Source organism: Galeopterus variegatus, unplaced genomic scaffold (genome assembly GCF_000696425.1).
Source record: "Galeopterus variegatus unplaced genomic scaffold, G_variegatus-3.0.2 Scaffold149, whole genome shotgun sequence".
In the NCBI taxonomy this organism is placed as follows: domain Eukaryota; kingdom Metazoa; phylum Chordata; class Mammalia; order Dermoptera; family Cynocephalidae; genus Galeopterus; species Galeopterus variegatus.
The window spans coordinates 251,316-276,478 of NW_007726260.1; the positions used below are offsets into that span (position 1 = coordinate 251,316).

Genomic DNA, 25,163 nt, shown 5'->3' on the forward strand with positions numbered 1-25,163 from the left:
CATAAAACGTAAGTGGAAAGTATTAAATAGCTTAATAAGCAAGGGAACACCAAGTAGCATGCTTGGCATAATTTAACATTTTTAAAATACAGGGCCTCATTATATTAAATATGTCTCATTATTGTAATTATGCTGCTACAAGTGCAGTAAATAACACATCACATCATTATTTAATTTTATGGAAAAGCTTTCTGAATTGTTTGTTGACAGATAATACCAGATTCTGTTTCTATTTTGCCAAAATTGCAGCCCGTGTTACGGAATTGTATTTCACGTTAATATTTCTTAAAATGTACTTATATCCTTTAAAATCTAACTTAATAATACTTTATTTCATCATAAGATGAACCAGTAATAAGGCAGCTTTGACAGCACTGTAACTTTCATATTCCAGGGTGGCAATAAAGTTGCCACTTTTATTTTTTTTTTAGCCTTTTGATTTTTTTTATTACTCAAAAAAGCTCTATTTTGTAAATTTAGCTTTTTGACTCTGAGTTTGTGCCTTCGACACTTTCCCAGAGATTTTCTGCTCCTCAGTAAGAAAAGCACGCTTCTCTTGTCACAGACACATATAGCACACATGGAAGCACGTAGGCCCTGCCGACATGTTTTTTGTTTTAGACAACCTCATAAGAACTTCAGGTCTCACAGCACGAACCCCTACAAGTCTGCCTGCACACAAGCCACGTGCAGATTTTGGTGCTTCACCAATCTTCTTGGTATAAAGACAGATGATTCTATTACCAGGGGTTTGGAACAGCCTACATTTGTTAACAGGCTGTATTGCAGAAAAGCCTACAATAGTATGTCAGATGCTGGACCATCTGAGTGCCTCTAGACACTGTCCCAAGAAGAGAAGTTGCTATTTTTTAAAATGCCTTAAAGAACATCTATAGAGTGTGATATTATGCAGTCATTAAAAGTATGTTTTTGAATAATTTGTAATGACATGGAAAAATGTTCATGGTATAAGTAAAATGGGTAGGTTATAAAAATCCATGTACAACCTAATCTCACATAGATATTTTTAAAATATAGAAAAATGCCAAAATGTCAAGACTGATTTCTCTAAATGGTGGAGTTAGGGATAATTTTAATTGTTATTTTGTGCTCTTTGTATTTTCTAAATATTCTAGGATAAGCATGCACCTTTTTTAATTGAAAAAAGTTACTTCCAATGGGTGGGTTGAAGGTACTACTGCAGGACACTGACTGCAGGCAACAAAGCCTAAACTTGCAGCTAAGATCTCATTCCACGGACAGTTTCAGTCTAAGGATACCAAGCATCTTCAAAACCTGTGGTAAGCCTGGCCAGTTAGCTCAGTTGGTTATAATGCAGCCCTGTTAACACCAAGGTCAAGAATTCGGATCCCCATACTGGCCAGCTGCCAAAAACAAAAACCTGTGGTAGAAATAAAGGTCTGGGCCCATTTCTAGACTTCTTCATCCAGGAACTCCCACTCTAGGCAAATCAGGCTGTCCCCATCAGGATCTGCTTTCTACTTACATTGCCACTGTGAGGTTGCCTCCCTCAACCTGACTCACACTGCCCTTCCTCAGGCTGGCTGGCTAGCCATGGGTACTTCCTTTGCCTAATACATCAGTTGAAACCTTTCAAAAATTTGAGAGAGTCGTTGTTTAATGGGTATAAAGTTTCAGATTTGCAAGGTGAAAAAATTCTGGAGATCTGTTTCATGACACTATGAATATTGAATTTCTGAACCATACACTTAAAAATGGTTAAGATGGTAAATTTTAGGTGTTATTCACCAAAATTTTTTTTAAAAGAAAACTTAAAAAAAAGAAATAAAAACAGTACAGAGAGCTCCAACACAACAGAATAAACCCAGTGGACCTGGACATTTCTTTCTGAATTCAAAAAGGGGATCAGAATATGCCACCCTAAAATATACCACTTTCACATAAGGATTATTTTGAGCTAAAATCAATTAAGAAACAGCAGATTGGGGGGAAGTGGTGGACTAATGAGTACAAAACTGTGCTCTCTACCCTAAGTGAATCCTTGTACAGTATTTGCATGTATTGAAACAACATACTATATACCCCACAAATATGTACAAGTAAATGTTAAAATATTTTGAATAAAAAAATAAAATTTGGTTGTGACCAAAAAAAAGAAAGAAACAGCAGTCACAGGAAGAACTCTCCACTCTGCCCTGCTCCTTTCTATCTAAAAGCAGGGCAAAAATTTCCCTTTGTAAGGTTAACACAGGTTTCCATTTGTAAAGGTGTCTCCATCTGTACCAGGAAGAGAACAACTCGTTATCACTTAACTAATCTTATTACATGAGATGGCACTGACTTGAGGCTGCATAACAAACTTTACTTAACAACTCTTATCTACTGTATATTTCCTAGTCACCTCCCCACAACTGACTGCTCCCAGAAGCCCAAACCACCTTGCCTTCCTTTGTCTAGTCACTTCACAATTTATCACCCTTTGTTAAAATGGAATATAAACTCCCAGGCTTAATTGCTTCTCTGGGTTTTCAATTCTTTTCTATAAAGCCCCTGTGGGAGAAAAAACCTTTTCTCCTATCTTTTGTCAGTTTAATTTGCAAGTCTTGGAGTTCCAGTCAAGATGGCGGAATAGACAGTCCCCAGCATCACGCTCTCCCACAAATCAACCAATTCACAACCATAAAAACGTAACAACAGCCAAGTGGGGACCACTAGAGCTCAGGGGAAGAGGAAGAGAGACTATAGAGTTCATGAAGGCAGGAGAAGCCACGATGAGAGTAAGAAAAAACTGCTTGGAGTGTTTTGGGCTATGGCCACTTTAAGGCTGGAACTGCTGAACACATGGAGCAGGAGCCAGCAGAAGCCACTGCTGTGCCCTTCGGATGGAGTTGCAGGCAGGGGAGGGGAAGAAGGAAGGGGCAGTTGGAGGTGGCAGGGGAGAAGAGGGCCTTGGTGGCACCCAGGACAGCAAGACCACTAATAGGGTTCCCATGGACCCAGACAGGTGTGAGGAGCCAGAACAACTGAAAAAAAGAGCCATTCAGAGGCCAGTGAGTCATCGCAAGGGACCAGTGCAGGGCCTGTTCCTTGGGAAGTGTTTGGAGCATGGGCAGTGGTAGAGACGGGCTCACCAGGGGAACCCTGGGACACAGCAAGGTCAGCCGATCCCCCCACCTGAATCTGCGAAGGGCCACTCAGAGGAGACTGATCAGGAATACAGAATTGCATGGGGTGCAGTTTGATGAAAAGACTCAGGCCCAGATCACAGTTTCTACACAACCAGCTGCACCGGGTCTCTGGAGAGCCAGAAGTATAAGGTCAACCATTAAACCCTGAGCTGCACCAAAAGCCTTCACTAGGGAAACAGCAGCAATGCAGCAATTTAGCTCAACCACACAGCTCAAGTACTGGTTCCCACAGGAAGTTCCCCCATTTTAGAAGTAAGCAAAGGACAAAAAATTAGTTCCTGCCCAGGCACACCACCAGCACCTCAGGGCCAGTCCAGGACCCAGGGCATCGAGCTGGGGACCAAACCCCCTGCCCACAACCAGGCACACCACCAGTGCCAAGGAGCATGCCAAAAACATCACCTCCATGTGGGTGGCCCACCACAGTCACCATGGCTGCCACGAAAGTGGCTAGACATCACAACCGCCATGCAGATGGTCCACCAGCCACTGGAGTGTACAAGGAGAGTCACCAGCAGAGGCCAAAGAAAAGGTTGTCTCTCTCCACAAAGTCCATTCCAGAGTGACAGAAGAAGCATCTGCTCTATGATAATATTGGGGGGCCTGATCACACCTCTCAGCATTTGACAGATCATCTAGGCAACAAATCAACAGAGTAACCAATACTTTTTCAGAGGGAAAGAAGAAATCTAGGGTTATCAGTGGTGGGAGGGGGGAGGGAGATGCAATAGGGAGAGACTGGACAATGGGCATAAAGAATAAGTAAAATTTGTAACAATATACATACTAGTAATATTGATTTGATCAACATATGTCAACACTGAATCCAAAAATATGTATAATCAATTATGATTCAATAAAAAAATAAAAATAAGGGGCCGAGCCCGTGGCGCACTCGGGAGAGTGAGGCGCTGGGAGCGCGGTAGCGCTCTCGCCGCGGGTTCGGATCCTATATAGGCATGACTGGCGCGATGCGCTCACTGACTGAGCGCGGTGCGGCCGGTCACAAAAAGGACACAAAAAATAAATAAATAAATAAGAAAAATAAAGTTAAAAAAAAATTTGCAAGTCTTAGCTTCATGACTTAAGAGGGTAGAGGAAAAGTTTTTCCTCCTTTACATTACCTTGATGGCCCCTGTGTACCATGGCAGTGGTGTATCTGTACATTGACAACTATAGCAGATCAATTTTTAGTACCCTCCTCCTCAATATAACCAAATTATTTTCAGTAATATTATGAAATGAAGCAAAAAGTGCAAATGGTGACAATTTTTTAAATGAACTTCATATGTATAATTATGCCAGGAAACAAAATTAAAAATAAATAAATAATACATATGCACAGTAGAAAAAAAGGAAATATGAATAACTATTTCAACAATTTTCTAACAATTGGACCACAGATCTCTTGGTTACAATATGATATAATATTTTATGCAAATAATTTTCTAGCAATTAATAATTGAATATTAAAAAAACTGAAAAGTCTGCAGAAAGTACAATTTGGGCAAGTGCTAAATCACATCATTGCTATAATGGTTTTACTTCTTTATTCAGTCAATAGTTTTAAAAGAGACCATTTTAAAAAATGATTTTCAATTTTAAAAATATCATCATCCAAATTCGGTAAGAAAAAGTTCATCTACAAACTAAAATTAACATTTGCCAAATAAAAAAAAATAGTATACTTTACAGCTCTCCCTTTGTTTCACTGTTTTTAATTTTACTTATTTATTTTTTGGTGGCAGGCCAGCCAAGGATCACGAACCCTTGACCGTGGGGTTACAAAACTGTGCTCTGAACAACTGAGCTAACCCGCCAGCCCTGTTTTGAATTTTAAAAACAACTAAAAACTCCAAGCGGTGGCACAGAATAAAGAAGTTGAAATGACTTAAGATCTGTTTCTTCATCTTTACCACAATTATGCTATCACTATGTATTTCAAATCTTTTGTTTAAATGAAGGCAATAGTATCACAGTGTGGAAACAGGAATTGCAACACCAATCACTTGGAAACCATTATCGAAGAAAGCATAGCTGTGTCCACGCATGGCACCAGGGCAACTCTATAATTGGGAGTTTTTCCAATTATCTTTGATCTAAAACACATTGTCTACTAAAAAATAAGTAACAAAAATTTACATGAGAATAATTAACTTGTATGTAAAGTACATTATCAAAAATAAATTATATACATACATATAAAATTAAAACACATAGTAACCACAGCAATTGTTTAGAATAAACTAGCAAAAAAATTTTTGAGGGGAGGAGTTTTTTATCACTGACCTTGTTTAGAATTGCTGGCACATGGTAATAACAAAAAGCAGAAGGACTTTAGTTGGCTTTATTATTGTTTTTAAATTCCCTAGAGACAGTGCACCCCCTTACTGCCTACAGCTGAGTGGATTGCTCCCTATCACACCTCCTTTGGTACACTATGTTTCATAGTTAAGCTCATTAAGGTTGATTTTGTTAACTTCATCATAATTTATAATGCATTCTGGTTTCACAAGGGAAATGTTGGAGATTCATTTTTTTAAATGAGCAAACCTACAGTTCCTTACATAATAAAAATGATCACTCAATGACTTGTCTTCCGTGTATTTAATTTTCTTAAATTGAAGAAACTCAACAGGAAAAGAATTAGAAAGGGGCTACAATGGTCAAAACGCAAATTGCTGGAGTTTCCAGATGAATGGTGTCCATGAGTGAAGAAGGCAGAGGAGAAAGGCTGTGGTGCTGAGAGGCAATGCCCCGCAAAGCCCCTGCTTGGCCAGTTCCAACCGGATCCTTGCTGGGACACCAGCCCAGTATACCCAGAATCCGCTCATTTTTTCATGAGGAGCTGATCATCTAAATGGCTAGTTAAGATTTCCTGACTTAAATGTTGGAAATTAATTCAAACTCTAGAGAACACTGCAGTGCAAACAAAACACATCCACAGCTGCGTGCGCCCAGGGCTACCAATTTCCTAATGAAAAATGCAAAAGTAGCAGCTGAACCAGCTTAAAGAGGTTGAGAAAATATGCTTCATTCTCTGATCCTTTTCCTTTCCTAAAATGTGACATTTTGGAAAAATTCAGATACACTTACATCAAATCCACAATTATCTGCAGTTTAACGAGAAAAGCAGCATAATTAGACAAGGTGGTGGGGAGTGGCCTGAACTCCCAGGGCAGTACTTTCTCTTGAATGAGGGCCAAGGATGGTGTCACCCAGATGCCTGTTGACTAACTGATACACAACAGATTTATTTAACCACTGGCAAACCACATTTCCTTTTCCAGGGCAATAAGTTAAAAGATTATTTGCCTCCCTTGGTTACAAAGAGAGGAAATACTTCTTCCTAGATTCAGGACAGCTGCGACCAGTTCTCCCAGAGAAATCATTAAACCTCAAGGATTCAGACAGAGTACAGAGCCCTGAAGACGTGACCACACGCCTCCCCGCAGCTGCAGGCACTGGCACCTTCACAGAGGTGAGTGTTTGCTTTGCCCACCAAAAGCTTCACTCCCCCTTCCCCTACTCCATGCATTAGGGTCAGTAGACTGTAGTTAAGAAAACCAACCTAAATCTTGTATCTAGATCTCATTTGAATTGGCATTTGGCATATTAAAAGTGAAGGTTTATTCAAATTAGAGATAAAATAGAAGCTGTTCCCCACATTTACACAGATAATTAGACCTTCTCACATTTTAGTGAAAAAGATGTTGGGCTAAGTCCTCTCACAGACTTTCCCACTGAGTATCCCCAAGGCTCAGCTCCTATGTGGGACAAGTCAGAATTAAAAGCAAGAATCTGGAGAAGTCTTTGTTCTCAGCGGCCTGTAAGAATTATCTGGTTTCAGTGGCATGAAAACTCCCCTGTGTGGCTGGGTTGCCATGACTCCTCGCTGGGACCCCCGGGGCTACTGAGTCTATGACTGTGAATCCAATTTCAGTCCCTGTGAAAAGGTTCGCATGGTTCCAGCCTCACTGTTCAACCAAATAAAGGACCCAAAGTCTAACATTCGACTCTGCCTACCCTGAAGAAACAGGTCTAAGAAGGGATTTACACAAAGTGATAGTCATTGCCTTGTATGATGAGAGGAAAAAAAATTTCAAAGCGACTCTTTCCGTTTTTCACAAATCAGCTTCTTTGTAAGGAAATGTCCATTTGTAATAATTTCAGTTCTGTCCACAGATGCTTTTTTGGTGTCTTAATGCTACCTAGCGTATAAACATAGTTTTGTTTTTTTTTTTAAAGATGACTGGTAAGGGGATCTTAACCCTTAACCCTTGACTTGGTGTTGTCAGCACCACGCTCTCCCAAGTGAGCTAACCGGCCATCCCTATATACGGATCTAAACCCTTGGCCTTGTGTGTTATCAGCACCACACTCTCCCAAGTGAGCCACGGGCCGGCCCTTAAACATAGTTGTTTGATTAGTTGTTTATGATAAAGCAATGTGTAAACCTGTTAATTTATTATAGTCCTAAATTCTATACCTCTGAATTTAAGTTCACTGGTGTCAATTCTAACATTTAAGTCTGTAGTGTGGATAAGAGGCAAAAACTTCTACATGTAGTAAGTGAAGATTTTTTAGTAGTTTGTAGTATTTTGTAGTATGCTGCTCCTCAAAGGTGTTCAGAAAATTGCAGTGGATTTCCAAGTCAGTGATTATGATTTATACTAAAAAATCATTAAAATTCTCCAGTTGAATGTTAAAAAAAAGAAAGAAAAATGTCCATTTTTATATCTGTTTTCCAGGGTTTATGTTCTGTACTGATTTTTTTTTTACAAACAAAAAGATTAGAAATGATAATTTAAAAAATGAATATGACTTGATCTTATTCTCCCAAATGTCTATTTTTGAAATTTATATCATCAGAGTACTTACAAGTTTGGGGCAAGAATGCTATTTTAATGTCAAATTAAAAAGGGAAAGAGTAATGATATCCTTAATCGTATCAAAAGATGGGAGGCCAAGTTGCTGATCCCAACTCTTTCTGATGGTTGAGGTAGGGGAGAGGATGACCCACTTAAATCGCCATCCATTGTAACTATTATAGCTGCTTTAGATTAAAACAAATCTGCTCTTTTACAATGTAATATCTTCAAAAGAACAATTCTCTAACAGTGAAATTTCAAGCATCAGTGGAGAAACACTATTTTTATGAAATGGGAGATGCTGTTCCCCAAAATAATATGATAGAGACACTATCCTTCCCCTCTGAGCCCAGCTGGCCCTACTGACCTGTTGGCACACACATGCCCCTCAAGAAACCCATTGAAGTACTAACCATAACAGGCTTCAGAGAACTTGCAAATGATTTAGAACCGTTGCCTTTGGTGTTATCAACACCACACTCTAACCAACTAAGCTAACCAGACGGCCCCTTGAAATCTTTTTATATGGCAAAAGTTATTGCTGGCCCTTCCTCCCATTCATCCAATTCTGTAAACATCTTTTGCAATAGAAGATGAACAGCCTAATGGTTAAGCCTCTTAAGAGAATGGTTTTTGGAGTCAGGATGCTGGGACCAAATCCCAACTCTGCCACTTACAGGAGAGGATCTCTCTCTCTCTCTCTTTCTTTTTTCTTTTTTTGGCCGCTGGCTGGTACAGTGTAGAGTCTTTCTTAACAGATCTCCAATTAACTGACTCACCAGTGTAATCAATGCACCAAACAGCCTGGCAGAAGTCCATTACAACCTCAGTGCTCAAGGGTGGCAGGTTAAGTTATCTCTAGTACATCTGAGCACTTCAATTTCAACTGCTTTTACATAACTGCAAGTCATGCCCTAGAACGTCAAAGGGGAGCTCTTCACACTTACATCAAACTCTAGGGCTCATTAGCGGTGAGATTTTATTTACTGTTCCTTAAATTTACTGTTTCTTGGACTAATTTCAAAGCTAAGCAAGCATATGTTTCAATTCTGTTGTTTTGATGGTAGCTAAAAGACAAAAATAAAAACACATACACTTTCCCGGGTTTCAGTGTATACTATGCTTGGCACACAGTACAATCCTTTTTTTTTTTTTTTCCCCTTGCAGCTGGCTGGGTTGGATCCAGACCTGTGAACTAGGTGTTGTAAGGCTGAGCTCTAACCGGCTGAGCTCTAACCAACTGTGCTAACAGGCCAGCCCAACAATCTTTGATCAATGTCATTCTTCTTGTCGCTTTCTCTCTTTGCTACTCAATGCTTTCTGCTCTATCACCAAAAAATAAACTCAAAACTATGTAAAGTAACCAAAACTTCCTGAAATTCTCCTTGAAAATGCCTTTTGTGGATGAAATTGTGCTTTTGTGTAATTAGATAACATAATATGGAACTATTAATTAATACTAATGCAAAGGAATGGGAACTAGCAGAGAGCTCTATTAACTTTACTATCCTCAGCAAAGATGGAAAAGAAACATGCCAAGATTGTTAACAGTAGTGATCTCTAGCAGAATCAAGGAACTGGGGGCAAGTGTGGAAGAGTGTACATTGCAAAGGAATGGGAACTAGCAGAGAGCTCTATTAACTTTACTATCCTCAGCAAAGATGGAAAAGAAACATGCCAAGATTCTTAACAGTAGTGATCTCTAGCAGAATCAAGGAACTGGGGGCAAGTGTGGAAGAGTGTACATTCTTACAGGGCAGAGGGATATTTATAGTTTGAAAAAAGTGCACCCACCCTATTCCCTAACCCCCAGCATGAGAATTACTGTTTTAGATTTTCTAGGCCTGGTCTTTAACAGCAGACAAATACAAAATCATGTGCTTCTCTGGCAGCTGACATTTTATGCTCAATTTCAAATATCACGTGGTCAAGCTGATGTTAGACCTTACAACAATCAAGATAGCTCTGCAAAGGGAAGCTAACCACATCAGGGCTTGTTTATCTTCAATCTCCACACTTCTCATGCCTTGAATTTCTGAATTCTGAGTCCTGCCTCAGGTACACAACAGATGTGCCCACATTTGCCAGGGCACAGATGGTGATGAGGGATAAAAATTAAACCTTTAATTTCCTCAGAGCCTGGCAAGTTCTCTTTCAACCTGCCTATGAAAAGAAATTAAAAATTAAAATACACACTTAACTAATATGTGATTCCATTTTTTCACCATCAGAACACACTGACACCCAGTAAACAAAATCTCTCTTCTAATGAGCCCTATAGTTTGCTGTGCATTTGAAGAACTCTCCTTTGACATTCTAAGGCTTCTTTTTATTCCATGGCTGCTAATTTAGCATGACTTTTCATAAGCAAAAGCCCACCCAGACAAAGGAGGAATCTGTGCCCCCCACCCCTCGCTTTTCACCCTGCAGCAGGGCAGCTAACAGCAATGATTTTCATTCAGAAAACAAACCTGTAACACAAACACAGGCAGAGCAAAAGAATTATTTTGTATGGTTATGTTCATTGCTTAATTTTCTCCTGGAATACATGATGAATTTTTATAGAGGGCAGTGGAGGAAGGAAAGAACCACATTCAAAACCCAACATCATTCTCCTCTACAGTGTTATTTCAAAAGCCAGATAAAAGCGGAATGAGGAGGCTGGGAAAAGAGTGTACAACATAGCAGTTCTGAAAACCACCCTCTGTTTCGTTCTGGCGCCCGGAGGTTACACCCAGGCATCACCATAGCTTCTCTCCTCACAGAAAATTAACTGGTAAGTGCTTTCCTCTTTGTTTTCCTCAAACTGACACATTTGCAGCTGACCTAATGAGGATTCCTGCAGATGATTTATTTATAAAACAGCATTTTTACTAACTACCAGCTGGCAAAAAAGGAAAAGGACTCCTGATCGTTTACAAAATGCTCTGTCTGCAGAGTCATGTTTTTGGTCTTGTCAAGAGTATTCAGGGACGATCCCAGGATTTGCTACAGTGGAAAGAGAAAATGAGGATGTTGCTGAGGTGGGGGTGGAGGGACAAAGTCAGTGATTTTCTCAGCTTTTATCTAGATAATTGCAACTCATAAATTTGGATTTTAGGTAGTTGTGATACAGAAATAGTCAAACATCATTTGTGGAAAGCTCACTGTAGATAAACTAGTAGGAGAAACGGTATTCTCTTTAGATAACAAGGTAGGGAAAAAGTTCTAAATTGAATTGTAATGTGATCCCCCTCTTTTTAAAATGAACAGCTTGTGGTTTGTTGTACTCTCCCATTTCTTTGTTGTTGTTGCATTTTTTTAAATCAATTGCTTGGGAGAATAATTGGTACCTGGGTAAATGGCTAAATGCAGGGGCTGCTGGGAGAGCAGTGTTCAGCTATTTGATTGTTCCTTTTCTAGTCAGAAAACTGTTGAGTACCAATTGCCTTTTGTCTGATAGTTTATGTTTTCCTCCAAATGAAAGCTAATAAAAACCAAGTAAAGGTTTGGTAACAGAACTTTCACCAGCAAGGATTCTTTGAAATTGCCCTTTTCATTTAAGACAAATGCATTCACTCAAGAATCCCCAAACCTATTGCTAAATTAACCCACTAGCATTTTTGTTTGTTTTGTAAAAAAAAAGGCCAAAGGACCTTTCTCTGGATCTCACATTACCTATTACAAGTAATTCCTCTCACTCAATAATACTCACATGTTTGCACATCTTCTAGACACTAAAGGATTAAATTTTTCATGGCCTATACTTATGATTTTATCTAAGATTTAAAACTTTTAGTTTGTAAAAGAAAGTCAAACATTTTCTGTGTTACTTTACCATCAGTTGTCATCTTCCTGAGGTAAATATTTCACTTAACATTCCCTTTTCAAAGGCCATACCACATGGAGCAATTTGCTAATATATTTATTTATTATCTTTGACCTAGAGGTCCCCTTTCTGTACAGGTAAACTATAGAAGTAATTTTGAAAGGAGAACTTTAGGCTCAAAGATTTTTTTTTTCTGAATTATTTATAATTTTAAAAAATCAGAATCAACCTAAATATCCAACAGTAGGAGAATATTTAAGGAACTACTTAATACCATCTTAATGAAATATTTTGCAATCATTAGAAAATCATAGTTTGGAGGGCTATGTAGCATCATGGATGGGTGCATAGTGAAAATGTTAACCATGATTTTAATTATGGAAAAAATAAATGAGGTTGAAAAGATTGAATAGGCAAAATTGGTAATAGTTGTGTTAAGCTGATGGTGAGTTTACGGGTAGTCAGGGAGGAGGGACTTTTCCTGTACCCTCCTAGGCTTGTAATTACAGTCCTGCAAATTAAACTGACAAAAGAAAGATTAGCAAGAGGAAACACAACATTTAACCATGTGTTTTCAATACTGGATTTTCATTAATGTAGGTATAGGAATTCACAGAGAAATGTGACTCAAAGGGGCAGTTAGAATTTGGGGCTTATAGGGCCGGCCCGTGGCTCACTTGGGAGAGTGTGGTGCTGATAACACCAAGGCCAAGGGTTCAGATCCCTATATAAGGATGGCTGGTTTGCTCACTGGCTGAGCGTGGTGCTGACAACACCAAGCCAAGGGTTAAGATCTCCTTACTGGTCGTCTTAAAAAGAAAAAAAAAGAATTTGGGGCTTATAATCCCATCTTAATAGGGGAAGTGGAGTGGGAGAAGGGAACTTATAGAAAACAGATGACTTTTTGTAAAGATAAATGGCCCCTTCGAACAGATGGGTGATATGATAGTTTTTGTGACAATGTCTGTTTAGGTGTGGAATGGAGAATTCTCTTCTCCAGGGATAAGAGTCGGTCTGTCCTGGTTGCAAGTGAGTTCTTGAGTTCTTTTAGGAGGCTCTGCTTGTAGTGAGATAAGTGATTTTTGGAACTCATTCCTTCTGCTCCAAGTAATTTCTATGCCACAGTGGTGTATTCTAGATCCCTTCAGGTGGACAGATCCTTTCTTTTCCCCCAAACTTTCTCTAATAGTACATTTATTTTATAATTAAAAAACTTCATAAAATTGAAAATTCCTATTTCTTTCTTCAAGTCTCAATTTTCATAAAAACCACAAATAGGTAAACCTTTAATTCTGATGGGGCTATTCAGTCCTTACTCCTCTGGTTTCTTTGGTGATATTAACTTCAGTAAACGTTTCTACCTCATAAAACTTTTCATGAAAGTAATGGACACTAAGGCCACAATAAAAACTGATAGTATAAAAATTAAAAGGTTAGAAAAAACATAACTAATTAAAGCAAGATTACTAACATAGCACTCTCTTAAAGTTAGACAATTTCCAAATATTCCTCACATCTGTGATTGCATGACACCTTCACACTTGCTATTTTGATTTTGCCCATCACCCCAGAGCTCTAATCCCAACTCAGCCTTGAACTTGTTACGTGGCATGAGGCAGAGCAAACTTTCTGGACCTCGGTTTTCTTTCCTCTAAAATAAATCTTATGGGCTAGATTCCTTCCAGCTCTCCATTTCCTTTTTGGGTTTTGTTTGTTTGTTTTGTTTGGTCAGTTGTTTTCTTTCTTACCTCTGCTTATTAGGTCATTGCTTAATGTGATATATGTAATGGGCATCTAGCAGATACAGTGGATACTTAATAAATATTCAGTGAAAAAAAATCTTTATTCAAACTTTATTTTCATTTTCTTCAGTTATCTTATGTTCTGACTATTCTACTTATACTCAAATAAGATGAAAAAAGGTTTTCATTGTTAGAGAAAGTGGTGTCAATAAGAACAAAGTATACATGAATCAGGTACAAATTTTTGATAGAAATTATGCAGTCTTCCCTTCAGCTGGATGATCGATTAGAGGGTGGAGGGGCAGAGGTTAGGAAAGGGCCCTGGCTTTGCCTACAGGAGAGTTTGTCTGTGTGAAGCAAACTGATCCAGGGGAGAGCCAACTGACCAAACTTGGTCTCACTGGACCCCTGTTCAGCAAACAAAATCAACCAGCCCATGTAAATTTGAGTGCATGAAACACTTAATACAGCAACTCTCTATAGGACAGCAAATAAAGACTTGCTTTGTGACAAAGAAATTCATCAAATCAAATAAAAAAGGTAAGCTAGGGCTTTTTGAATGATATAAATTATTGTGTTTTACTCTCAGTTTTCACCTCCATGTTCAAGCAAAGGAAGTTGGGAGTTGGAAAATTTGGTTACTTACTTGGAAGTCTGATATTTTCCCCCTTTTTTGGTGGGGAGGGTTGTTTGGCTATCATTAACTGAGAGAAACCACCTGTACTTGTCACTTTCAGTCAAGTAAATATTGGCTAAATCATTGGCTAATGCGGTGGGAAAAGACACAAGGCTGTTAAAGGAAGGTTCTTGCCCTCAGAAAGCTTAGAGGTGTGCTGCCTGAGACAAAGAATTAAGTTATTATACTAAAAAGTTTTAAAATTGTATAGTACCTACAGTATATGGAGTTCAGAAAAGGGAGGGCTGGATTTGAACTGGAGTATGCAGATTAACAGTTCAGGGAGGAGGTGAGACAGTGAGAGAGGTGGGTATTGGTGTCTTACCATGAGTCAAGGTGAGAAGAAAAGATCTGGACTTGATTGGCCAAGTGATGGGACAGACCTACCAGAAGTCCTTCATGGCCCAAGGAGCCTTGTGGAAGAACATACTGGGAGGGAGGAGGCTGGAACAGCCTTCAATCTCTTGGAGGAGAGGAGGTATGAAAGCAGCCTGCAAATAAAAATGGAAAGAGTTGTTTCTACTCAAAAAGAGTGCAAGCAGCCCTATTTTGAGACTCCTCTAACAACAACAAAAAATCTGTATGTTGTAAGTGAATTCTCCACCCTACTGTCTTCACTTCACCCAAAACTCTACCCAACTTTGACAAGGCAAGTAGCCCAGTGATCGGGCAACACACCTGCTGGAGACGTGGCACCCAAGAGGAGCAGACTTGTATACAAACACAGTAACTCACCTCCTGGAGGCCCTGGAAGTACTTGTGTAGAGGGCTCTTCTTGGGTATGTTATACAGGGGTACTTCAAAAAGTTTGTAGAAAAACAGAATTAAAAGATAATACAAATATTTCCATGAACTTTTTGAAGCACCCTCATATGTAATGGGCAAATGCAGTGGGCGATGTACCAGAAAATGGATCCTAAGTTAAAATTAAATATTACCCCATTTGTACCTACTGTCAACTGGGAAATTTTCATGATATAAGAAAACTGTATAGGGCTGGCTGGCTGGTTAGCTCTGTTGGTTAGAGCAGGGTATTATAACACCAAGGTCAAGGATTTGAATCCCCATACCAGCCATATGTCAGGGAAAAAAAAACAACAGAAAAGTATACTTATATGGCCCTTTACATTTTTCACTGTGCTATTCTGGCCAACATTGCTGATTACTATCCAGTACGGAATCAACTTGTAACTAAATTCTGCGATGAAGGTTCTTGCTTAAATCCCCAAATCCTATAGTCCCAGTGTTACTGATCTACATACAGTATTTCAGAATTTAAGCAGGCCAGATAATACAGCTGTGCCCAAAGCCAGGCCAATCCAGTTAAGACCAGGAAGTTCCCAAGTAGACTCTGGTTTGAGAGGTATTTCAAAATTCTACTCAGGCCCACCAGTAGATATTTTTGAAACAGCAAAAACAGGAGGCCTTGTTGGTATCACTGGAAAAAAGTAATCTCTAGGTGACAAAGTTCCAAGCAAGGTGATGTGAAGAAAGTGATTGATTTCATGAAGTTTCCCACATAAAGAATTCAATTAGGAGAGGTCATAGTCTTCTCTTAAGAAGCATGCAGAAGCAAGGCACATCTCACATGTGCTTAAAATGGCAACCAGGGCAACTCTCTGAAGTGCTAATTTTGCATTTGTTTTTATGCAAAAAATAAAGTTATTAACAGCCTACTGTCAACCAGTCACCTAGTATAATAACTCAATGAGTTGGGTATAGATAGTCCATTTCTAATGCTTTAAATAATTGGATACAATAGCGACCAATATTCAACAAAGAGTGATCACTATGAGCACATGTAATATAGTCATTACGAAAGTGCTCGAGGAACACTAGGGGGTGGGTCAAGGCTTGGGATAAAGGTGGAGTTAATATTAAAAAGGGAAGACTTCATGGAGAAGGACTTTGAAAGGAGGTGTGCAAGCTGGCAGCTTGGAAAAGACGGAGAATCCAAGCCAAATCTAATACATTTGTGCCTGGATGAATTTTCATTAAAACCAAACTGTCCCTAATGGCATGGAAAAAGGATAAAATATAAAGTTAGGGCCGACCCCATGGCGCACTCGGGAGGCTGCTGCGCTCCCGCCGCGGGTTCGGACCCTATATAGAGATGGCCGGTTGCGATCCCCTTACCGGTCACCAAAAAAAAGACAAAAAATAAATAAATAAATAAAAATAAAGTTAGATCACTAAACGTAGAAAAAAGTTCTTATAGATATGACATTCTTAATTTTTCATAAAACTTTCTCTGCAGTGGTTTATAATAAGTTTATACTTGAGTGGAAAAATCTGGTAATGGGATATTCTGCTAAATTATATAACTAAGAATTGACATCCTTTTTTATGATTAGATTGTGCCATATAAAATTGCTGTTATTAGACCTTGACTATTTTTGACCTAAAAAAATGGCACTTTTTTTTTTAGCGGCTGGCTGGTATGGGGAACCGAACCCTTGACCTTGGTGTTATAAAGCCGTGCTCTAACCAACTAAGCTAACAGAGATTCTTCAAAATGGCAGTTTCTTATGCATCAACATAAAATATGAGTAAATTACAGTCATGTGTCACTCAACAACTGGGATGCCTTCTTAGAAATGCATTGTGAAGCGGTTTCCTTGTTATGCAAACATCATAGAGTGCACTTAGGCAAACCTAGATGGTGTAACCTACTACATACCTAGACTATGCGGTATAGCCTACTGCTCCTATGTAAGTAATGCTCAGCACCACATTACGATGGCTATGATGTCACTAGGGGACAGGAATTTTTCAGCTCCATTATAATCTCACGGTACCACCACTGTATATGAGTTCTGTCCTTGACCAAAAGGTCATTATGCAGCCCATGACTATATTTAATAAAAATAGTAAGATATCTTTACACATTTAATTATTTGTTTTGTTATATAAATGTTTGTTTTATTTGTGTATTATCCCACAGAGAGACTATGGGTTAAGAAAGAAGGCCCTGAAGTCAGACAGACCCAGAAGTCTAGTATGGACTTTACCACTTTCACGACTTGCCCAACCTCTCTTAGTCTCATTGGAAATAATGATAGTACCTAACAGGATTGTTGTGAGAGTTAGATATGAAAATGCACGTGAAATTGCTATTGTACATAAGTAATAATTATTGTATTGTACATAAGTAACAAATACTCAGGACATGTTAGGTATTACCATATGTGTTAAATGATACTTATGTAATTAGGTGTAGTTGGTACCTGCTTCCTTTTGAATATAGTCAGGTAAACTGGTTTTAATGATAAATAGCACATGATTAGACAATGAAAATGGTTTAGAGTTAACTTGTTTGCTCTTAACAGTTTGGAGACAAATCTCATCATCTTTCCCTGGAAATGGGACCTGCTGTCAAAGTCCTCGTCTAATTAAGTGGCTGAACAGATTTATCACATCTCTCAGGGGTGAGGCTAGCTTTTTTTTTTTTCTCAGTATTTTTTTAACACCTTCAATAAGAAAGAGGAACTGAAAACAGGAATGAATGGATTTGATGATAATTTAGAACTTTAATTCCCTTCACAAATTCACCTTTGCCTTCTCAGGAAAAATAATGTTAGGTATTGCCAAGATGTGCAGGGGCATGAATGCCTGTTATTAAAACCCATTCAGTCATTCATTCAGTCACTAAATATTATTGAGTCCTACTATTTGCCAGGCACTGCGCTAGGCTCTGGGGGTATAAGGGTAAGCAGAAGTACAGCCTGGTGGGGGAGATAGACACTTATCAAGTAAGCATTCAAATATATAGCTAAAAATTGCTCCAAGTGAAGTGTGTATAGCAGCGACCCTAATTCAGAGTAAGGTATAGATAGGTCTGTGGAAGTCAGGGAAGAGTTCATTTAGGGAAGTAAATCCTAAAAATACAACCTAACCTTTTGAAGAGTTGGTGATTTCCTCCTTAATTTCAAAATCACCAGCAAGTTCAGGAAATAAAGCTTAGTCACATCAATTGTTTGGTTACCTTATGTTGTATAAATTATTTATTCTATCTAATTGTATTGATAACACTCAACATGACTATTCTGTTTGTCATTCTGCCCCATAAGGATGGTCTTTTAACTGTATTTGAAATAAAATCATTTGTTGGTTAGAGCACAGTCTTATAACACCAGGTCAGGGGCTCAGATCCCTATACCAGCCAGCCACCAAAAAAAAAAAAAAAAAAACCTCAAAAAAGTATAAAAATCACTAATTTCTGAAATGATTTTTATCATTATTAACATACTCACACACAAATGTATACCTGATTACAGCTCTTTATGCACACTAATTAAGAGTTGGGAAATATTTAGAAGATGGTAAAATGACCCTAGATAAGTTCTTTGTTCCTCCCCTGGGAGGGATGCCTTGCTCTGCAACAATATTTCATATGTAAATATGGCATTTCTCCACGATCTGCCTTTCAGTTTCTGGGAGGTTGAATGGGAAAGGGTTAAAAATTTTAGCACACACCTAAAACTGCTTGTTTTGTAGGGAGAATTATAAAATACCAAACACTATGGGCCAGCCCGGTGGCGCACTGGATAGTGCGCCGCTTGGGAAGCGCGGCGGCACTCCCGCCCGAGGGTTCGGATCCCACATACAGACCGGTTCCCGCTCACTGGCTGAGCGAGGCGCGGGGGCGACACCGAGGGTTGCGATCCCGTTGCCGGTCCCCGGTCCGGTGCGGGGGCGACACTGAGGGTTACGATCTGTTGCCGGACACGGAAAAAGACAAAAGACAAAAAAAAAAAAATACCAAACACTATATAAAACTGGTATTTTGAGGGCTGGCTAGTTAACTCAGCTGGTTAGAAAGTAGCCTTATAACACAAAGGTCATAGGTTGAGATCCCTGTACTGGCCAGCCAGAAAAAAAAAAACTGGTATTCTGAGATATCCTCAGAAAAGTATTACATCTTCCAAAACATGGGGAGGAAGAAAATTATGGTAGAAATTGTCTAGCCATTTTAACTTTTTATTAGAATATTTATAAGAATATTCAAAATCATTTATTTCAGCCTTAAAGCTTGATTCTTTAAAAATACAACCTATTTTCTAGATAATGGCAAATGTAATCTGCTCACATTCATTGGGTGCTCTTCAGTAATTTCCTACACAATGACAATTTCTTTCTTTTTACATTTTTCTCAAGCCATCAGTAAATAAATTTAGGAGAGTGCCCGAACAGAATTTCTCTTTTGCTGAGGCAGACAACAGACTGGTTCTATCACCAGTTGGAGTACAGCAGGTCAGTGAGGTCATAGCAAGAAGCCTGGCTATGTTGTACTGATATTCATCATAAGAAAGGAACTCATCTAAAGCAATCATTTGATGCAAAATAAACAAACTACTTCAGTAGACTGTTATCCCAGTTCAGAATGTTCTACTTTGTTGAGGAAGGAATGAGCACAATATAGCTTTACTGTAACAGCTCACAGTGGTATCGTTCAGCTGATATTTTGTTAAGATTAATACAGATCCAAAACTAACCCCAAATAATATCAAATGAGCCTTTGATTATTAAATTAGCTGGAAACCCAAGAATTTGCTACCTTTCAACAAAGTGATATGTTAGTTGTGTGAATTATTTCATGACAAACCCTAATAAAAGGATTTATCAAGTAAGGTCATAGCAACAACGTCTCATGTTATTGAACTCTTACAGTGAGCCCTTACATACATTATCTGTGTTATTCTTAAACAAACCTAGAATGGTTTACTCAAGAATTTTCTCCCCAGATCACAGATGAAGAAAGCAGCATTGACTATAATCCAACATTTATATAGTATGTGTCACCACCCTATCTGATTTGGTATCTATGTTGGGTTGTATCTACCAGTGATATCTACAAATAAGAAAATAGGAAATAGAAGGACATTACAAATAGAAAGAAGATAGGAAACTGGAAAAAACAAACTTCTTTCTGCACTTTGACGATATTCTCAATACTTCACTTCTGCCACCAGATTAGGGAGTTTTTCTTACACCAGTCAATTTCCTGGGGACATCCACTGAGTGTCCTACAAATTAACAGTAAGCCAGCGATCAGACCGGACTGCACAGAGGACAAACAGGCCATGTATAGCCTAGGTGTGTAGAAGGGTGAACCATTTAGGTTTGTGGAAGCACACTATGATGTTCGCACAAGGAGAGAATCGCCTAAGGACGCGTTTTTCAGAAGCTATCCCCATCATTAAACCATGCATGACTGTAACTGAATTCTTATTCTACCTAGAGATAGCACGGACCGCACAGGTCAAAGGCTCTGTCCCACAAGACTGCCCCCACCCGACTTCAGATGCCAGCCAAAAATTGCCACCTGAGCTTCTGACAAACCAGTTATAAATCAGAGGTTCCCGTGACCACCCCTCAGGTTCCATAGTTTCCTAGGACAGCTCGGAGAACTCAGGAAGGCAGTTTACTTACTAGATCACCGGTTTATCACAAAGGATAGAACTCAGGAACTGCCTCGTGGGAGAGATGAGTCCGGTCAGGTATATGGGAAGGGGCGCGCAGCCTCCATGCCCTCTCCGGGCGCCATGATTCCAGGACTTCCACGTGTTCACCGACCGGAAGCTCTTGGGTTTGTGGAGTCTTCATTACTTAGGCGTGATTGATTAGTCATTGGCCATTGGTGTTGAAGTGGTCTCCAGCCTTTAACCCTCCCCTGGAGGTGGGACTTGGGGAGTGGGCTGTGGGCAGGATTTGTAATTAGTGCCCGAAGTCTGCGTTTGTGCCAAGCGGAGCAAAGTCGTGCCTATAGAGGGACACAAAAGGAGGGTTATCTAGGAGAGAGGAGGTGGGTTTGGTGGCAGGAAAGAACCAGGGTGGGGGCTGAATGTGGGGGTCGGCCGTAACGGGAGCGGGACCGCGCGGGGCGGGGGTCAGGCTGGGATGGTGGCGGGACCGGCTTTGAGGGGAGGCGCATCCGAGGAGGCGCGTCGCCCGGCGTGGCCAAGGAGACCGGCAGAGCCCAGATTTCTTTTGTGATGAGGTGAGCTGGGGGGCGCCCGACATGAGTGAGTTGAGCCCCTCGCAGGAGGAGGCGGGCACGGATCTCATCCAACTTTAACACGCCCATGATCTCTAGCCTCCCTGATTCAACCTCCTCTCAAAGAGATGAAAGACTGGAAATTGTTTTGTAAAGGGAGAATTCCAATTCCCCAACCACTAATGGCATGTTGGAAAAGAATAAATGTAATAGAAATGCCAACCAGATCTTTGAGGGTGAATATTGTACATAAGATGTTTCACTTCGATGTATATCACGTAGGAAAGAAATTTCATAGCGTCCTCTCTGCCCCGCCTAGCAACCCATCCCTCTTAAAGACAGTAGAACCATATATCCTGAATAGCAGCCAGGACACCTATCAGACTGCATCACCTGTAGCATTGGAGTAACTGAACTATAGTGTTTCAGGGTTGACAGAACTTTAGACATCAAGTCCAGTCACGTTTAATGCCTGAATTCCTGCATTTATGGTTGCTTGATTAAATGTCTCCAAGTGTGACAAATGCACCATCCTCTGACACAGCATTGTAGAAGAATGAAAGCTCTGTGGGTTCTGTTCACTGCTGTTTCTCCAGGGCCTAGAATATATACTAGGTGCTCAATAAATATGTATTAAATGAATGAATGCCAATTTTAACGACTGTAATCTTTAGGAAGTTCTGGATTACATTGACCTAAAAATCAGCTTCCCTAAAATTCTTGATTTACTCTCTGGTGGGATAGAACAGTTCCCTCTCATGCCTGCCAGCCCTTGGGCATTTGAAAAATGTTACCCTGTTCTTTCTTTTCCAGGATAAAAAGCTTCCATCCATTCATTCAATGCTCCTCACATGACATAGTTTTGAACTTTCCCTCCATCCTGTTCCCTCTCCTCTGGACATATTCCAATTTATCATTGTTCCTCCTAAACTATAATTCCCAGAAAAGAACACAATACCCCCAGGTGCAATCTGACCAGTTCAAGTAGAGTTGGACAAACACTCCCCCAGTTCTATTAATACAGCCTAGGGCAAATTCACTTTTTTTTTTTAAGCGGTCACATCCCTTTGTTGACTCACATTGAACTCCTGTTGAAGGAGAAAGCTTGTGTTTGGGCAGAAATTTAACATGTTTAAATGACAGAACAGGTCACCACAGGGCACTAATCTGGGGGTGGGGGTCGATGGGGGGGGTATACGAAGTTATACGAGGTGGGTCAAGGCTTGGGATAAAGGTGGAGTTAATATTAAAAAGGGAAGACTTCATGGAGAAGGACTTTGAAAGGAGGTGTGCAAGCTGGCAGCTTGGAAAAGACGGAGAATCCAAGCCAAATCTAATACATTTGTGCCTGGATGAATTTTCATTAAAACCAAACTGTCCCTAATGGCATGGAAAAAGGATAAAATATAAAGTTAGGGCCGACCCCATGGCGCACTCGGGAGGCTGCTGCGCTCCCGCCGCGGGTTCGGACCGATTGGGACCCTGCTGGGGCATAGCACATTGACTTGCTTCTCATGGTGAAAAGGCACTGAATAAGCCATTAATCACTATTACATATCTCTTTAATGTAGGCTTACCAAATCCATTTTAAGAAATAATTTAGGGCTTATAATTGCTGTCTAAGCACATTATCAGCTAGGAAAACCTGTTGGAGAAGATTTGCTTTGTACTGTAGCTGGCATAAAGTTTAATGCAGGTGTTGCTTAACAAGTGAATTCTGAAATGAAAGAAGGTAATTCTAAAGAAACTTCAGGACTGCTGTTTATTCCCATTTTTCAGGTTAGTATGTTGGAATTAGGGGGGGTTTTTTAGAAATAATTCAAAGATTTTCTCTTTTCAGAACCTTCAAAACTTTGTTATCTTGAGTGCAAGCAAAATCGAAGTGTCTTCAACTCAAGGTACCTTTGGTTACTATTAATATGACTATTCTTTGGTGGTTTAAAAAATGAATTTAGGATTGCCAAGCATTTTTGCTTTAAGTAACCATACAAGTTATTAAGCCTGGTTTCAAGGAGTCAGGCTTTAGGCTTATGATGGATGGTCTGACTTTGCCTTGTTAGAGAAAAACTGTGATGAGCAGAAAAGATATAGGAACCTATTGTAAATGTAGAATTTTTTAGAAGAAATTTTTATTGTATCAAGTGTTTTGTTAATGAGTGCCTTCTAAATTCCTCCTCAGAGATAAACTTCTTGTGTTCTGTTTCAGTGAAGGCATATTGCATTACTTGCATAGATGCCAAGATATTTTCTGATTACTTTCTTGAACTTGAGTACCTGGAGACACACTTGGCTTTTGAGTTATCTGAAGTATTGAGACCATAGGGATAGTGCAGATTTGTGCCGACATCCATCCTTTTTATGAATCACCATACTTAATGACTGACTTTTAGAAGATCACTTCCATTTCCCTCAAGTACCAGACCTTTGTTTCTGGGACGAGTTGATTAATATCAAATATGAAGAAAAGATATTAAGTAAATTAAAATTATTTACTATACAGTTACTGTTATATACTCTTTGTGTCCAGAAACAATTTGCAAAACAATATAGTCTCGAGGTCTCGGAAATGGTTCTCAAATTTCTACCACTGGTCTGAGAGTAAGTAAATGGAAAAGATGTCATAATACAAAATAAGCTAAGAACAAAGAAAAGAGCTCTTAAAATATTAGTCATCTATTTTAACATTGAACCAGGATCTTTTCCTTCCTTCCTTCCCTCCTTCGTTGTCTCCCTCCCTTCCTCTTTCCTTTCTCACTGTCTCTTTCTCTCTTTCTCTCTCTATCTCTCTCTTTCTCAGGGCAAAATGAAAAAAGAAAAAGGGGTTTGGGGTATATGTACAATGCTCTCTCTTCCTGCTTTCCAATTATGCAAACTTAAATTTGAAGAACTAGTTGGAAAGTGGAGATTGTTTCTTTTAAAGTTCTACAGCTGTTTTGGGCACTGTGATGTTTATAACCTTCTCTCACAGATGTTACATTTTATGAAATGTGACTCATTAGGGTGGTACAAGTATCTTTAGATGGGAAGAAATCTCAGAGGGCTGGATGATTATGCAAGTCTGCTGCACTCAAAACCTGAAATATTTGAATAAAATATTTCCTGGGGTGGGGGGGGAAGGTAAGAAGACTTTGCCATACTTAAATGAATCAGAAAGACTGGTGATTTCAGATTCATTCTTTTCTGTGAGAGGAATGAGGGAGTGACCATAGTCTTGTTTGGGGAGGTTTTGTTTTCATTTGCAACAGCTAGAATACATTGTCTTGACATCTTTGAGTTTCTCAGCTAATTAGGAAAGCCCAAGGGCAAAATTGTAAAAGTTCAGAATCAGATGTCACCTGTATTTTCCACATGAAGCACCTGGGGTCACAACTGGGTAGGTGACTCATCCAAAGTCACACAGCTAGTGACATTCAGAGCTAAGACTTAGAACCATCTCTCCTGAGTTCCAATGCTCTTTCAAAATACCAGACTATCTAATATCTGTGGACTTAAATGGGGTCAAGTGTCATAGGTCAGAACCAGGGTAAGGCAATTAAGGCAGAATTTAACAGGGCACCCAAAGCTTCAATAATCAATATTAATGCAAAAAAAAAAAAAAAAAAAAAAAAAAAAAAAAAAAAAAAAAAAAAAAAAAAAAAAAAAAATCCATAATGAACAAAGTATCAAAATTTTAAACGAAGACAGGGTCCTAACCTATACTTGCATAACCCAACTTCCCTTGTCTTACCCTAATCTCAGCCCTGCATCATATAATTTGAGTTTTTGGGTGGACCAAGGGGGAAAACTGACATGGAAAGTATTCCCTTGGCTGGGATAATTGTAAGGGAATCCCTGAATATGTAGAGCAACATGTCCAGATGTTCATAGATCAATCACAAACTTTTGACGACAATAGCGTA

At 39.4% G+C, this 25,163-nt stretch overlaps 1 protein-coding gene and 1 pseudogene across 2 annotated transcripts in view; one reads left to right on the forward strand and one right to left on the reverse strand.

Moving 5' to 3' along the window:
* Nucleotides 1-463: 463 nt before the first annotated feature.
* LOC103607094 lies at nucleotides 464-824 on the reverse strand (annotated as a pseudogene).
* A 5,750-nt stretch (nucleotides 825-6,574) lies between these two features.
* The window catches only part of GPR1 (G protein-coupled receptor 1), a 35,666-nt gene continuing 17,077 nt past the window's right edge, over nucleotides 6,575-25,163 (forward strand). The window contains exons 1-3 of one of the 2 annotated variants that reach the window (XM_008591577.1): nucleotides 6,575-6,651; nucleotides 10,665-10,817; nucleotides 23,105-23,162. The gene's annotated coding sequence lies outside the window, so the exon portion shown is untranslated. The remainder of the gene's footprint in view (nucleotides 6,652-10,664; nucleotides 10,818-23,104; nucleotides 23,163-25,163) is intronic. The other variant, XM_008591584.1, reaches the window with a different exon arrangement.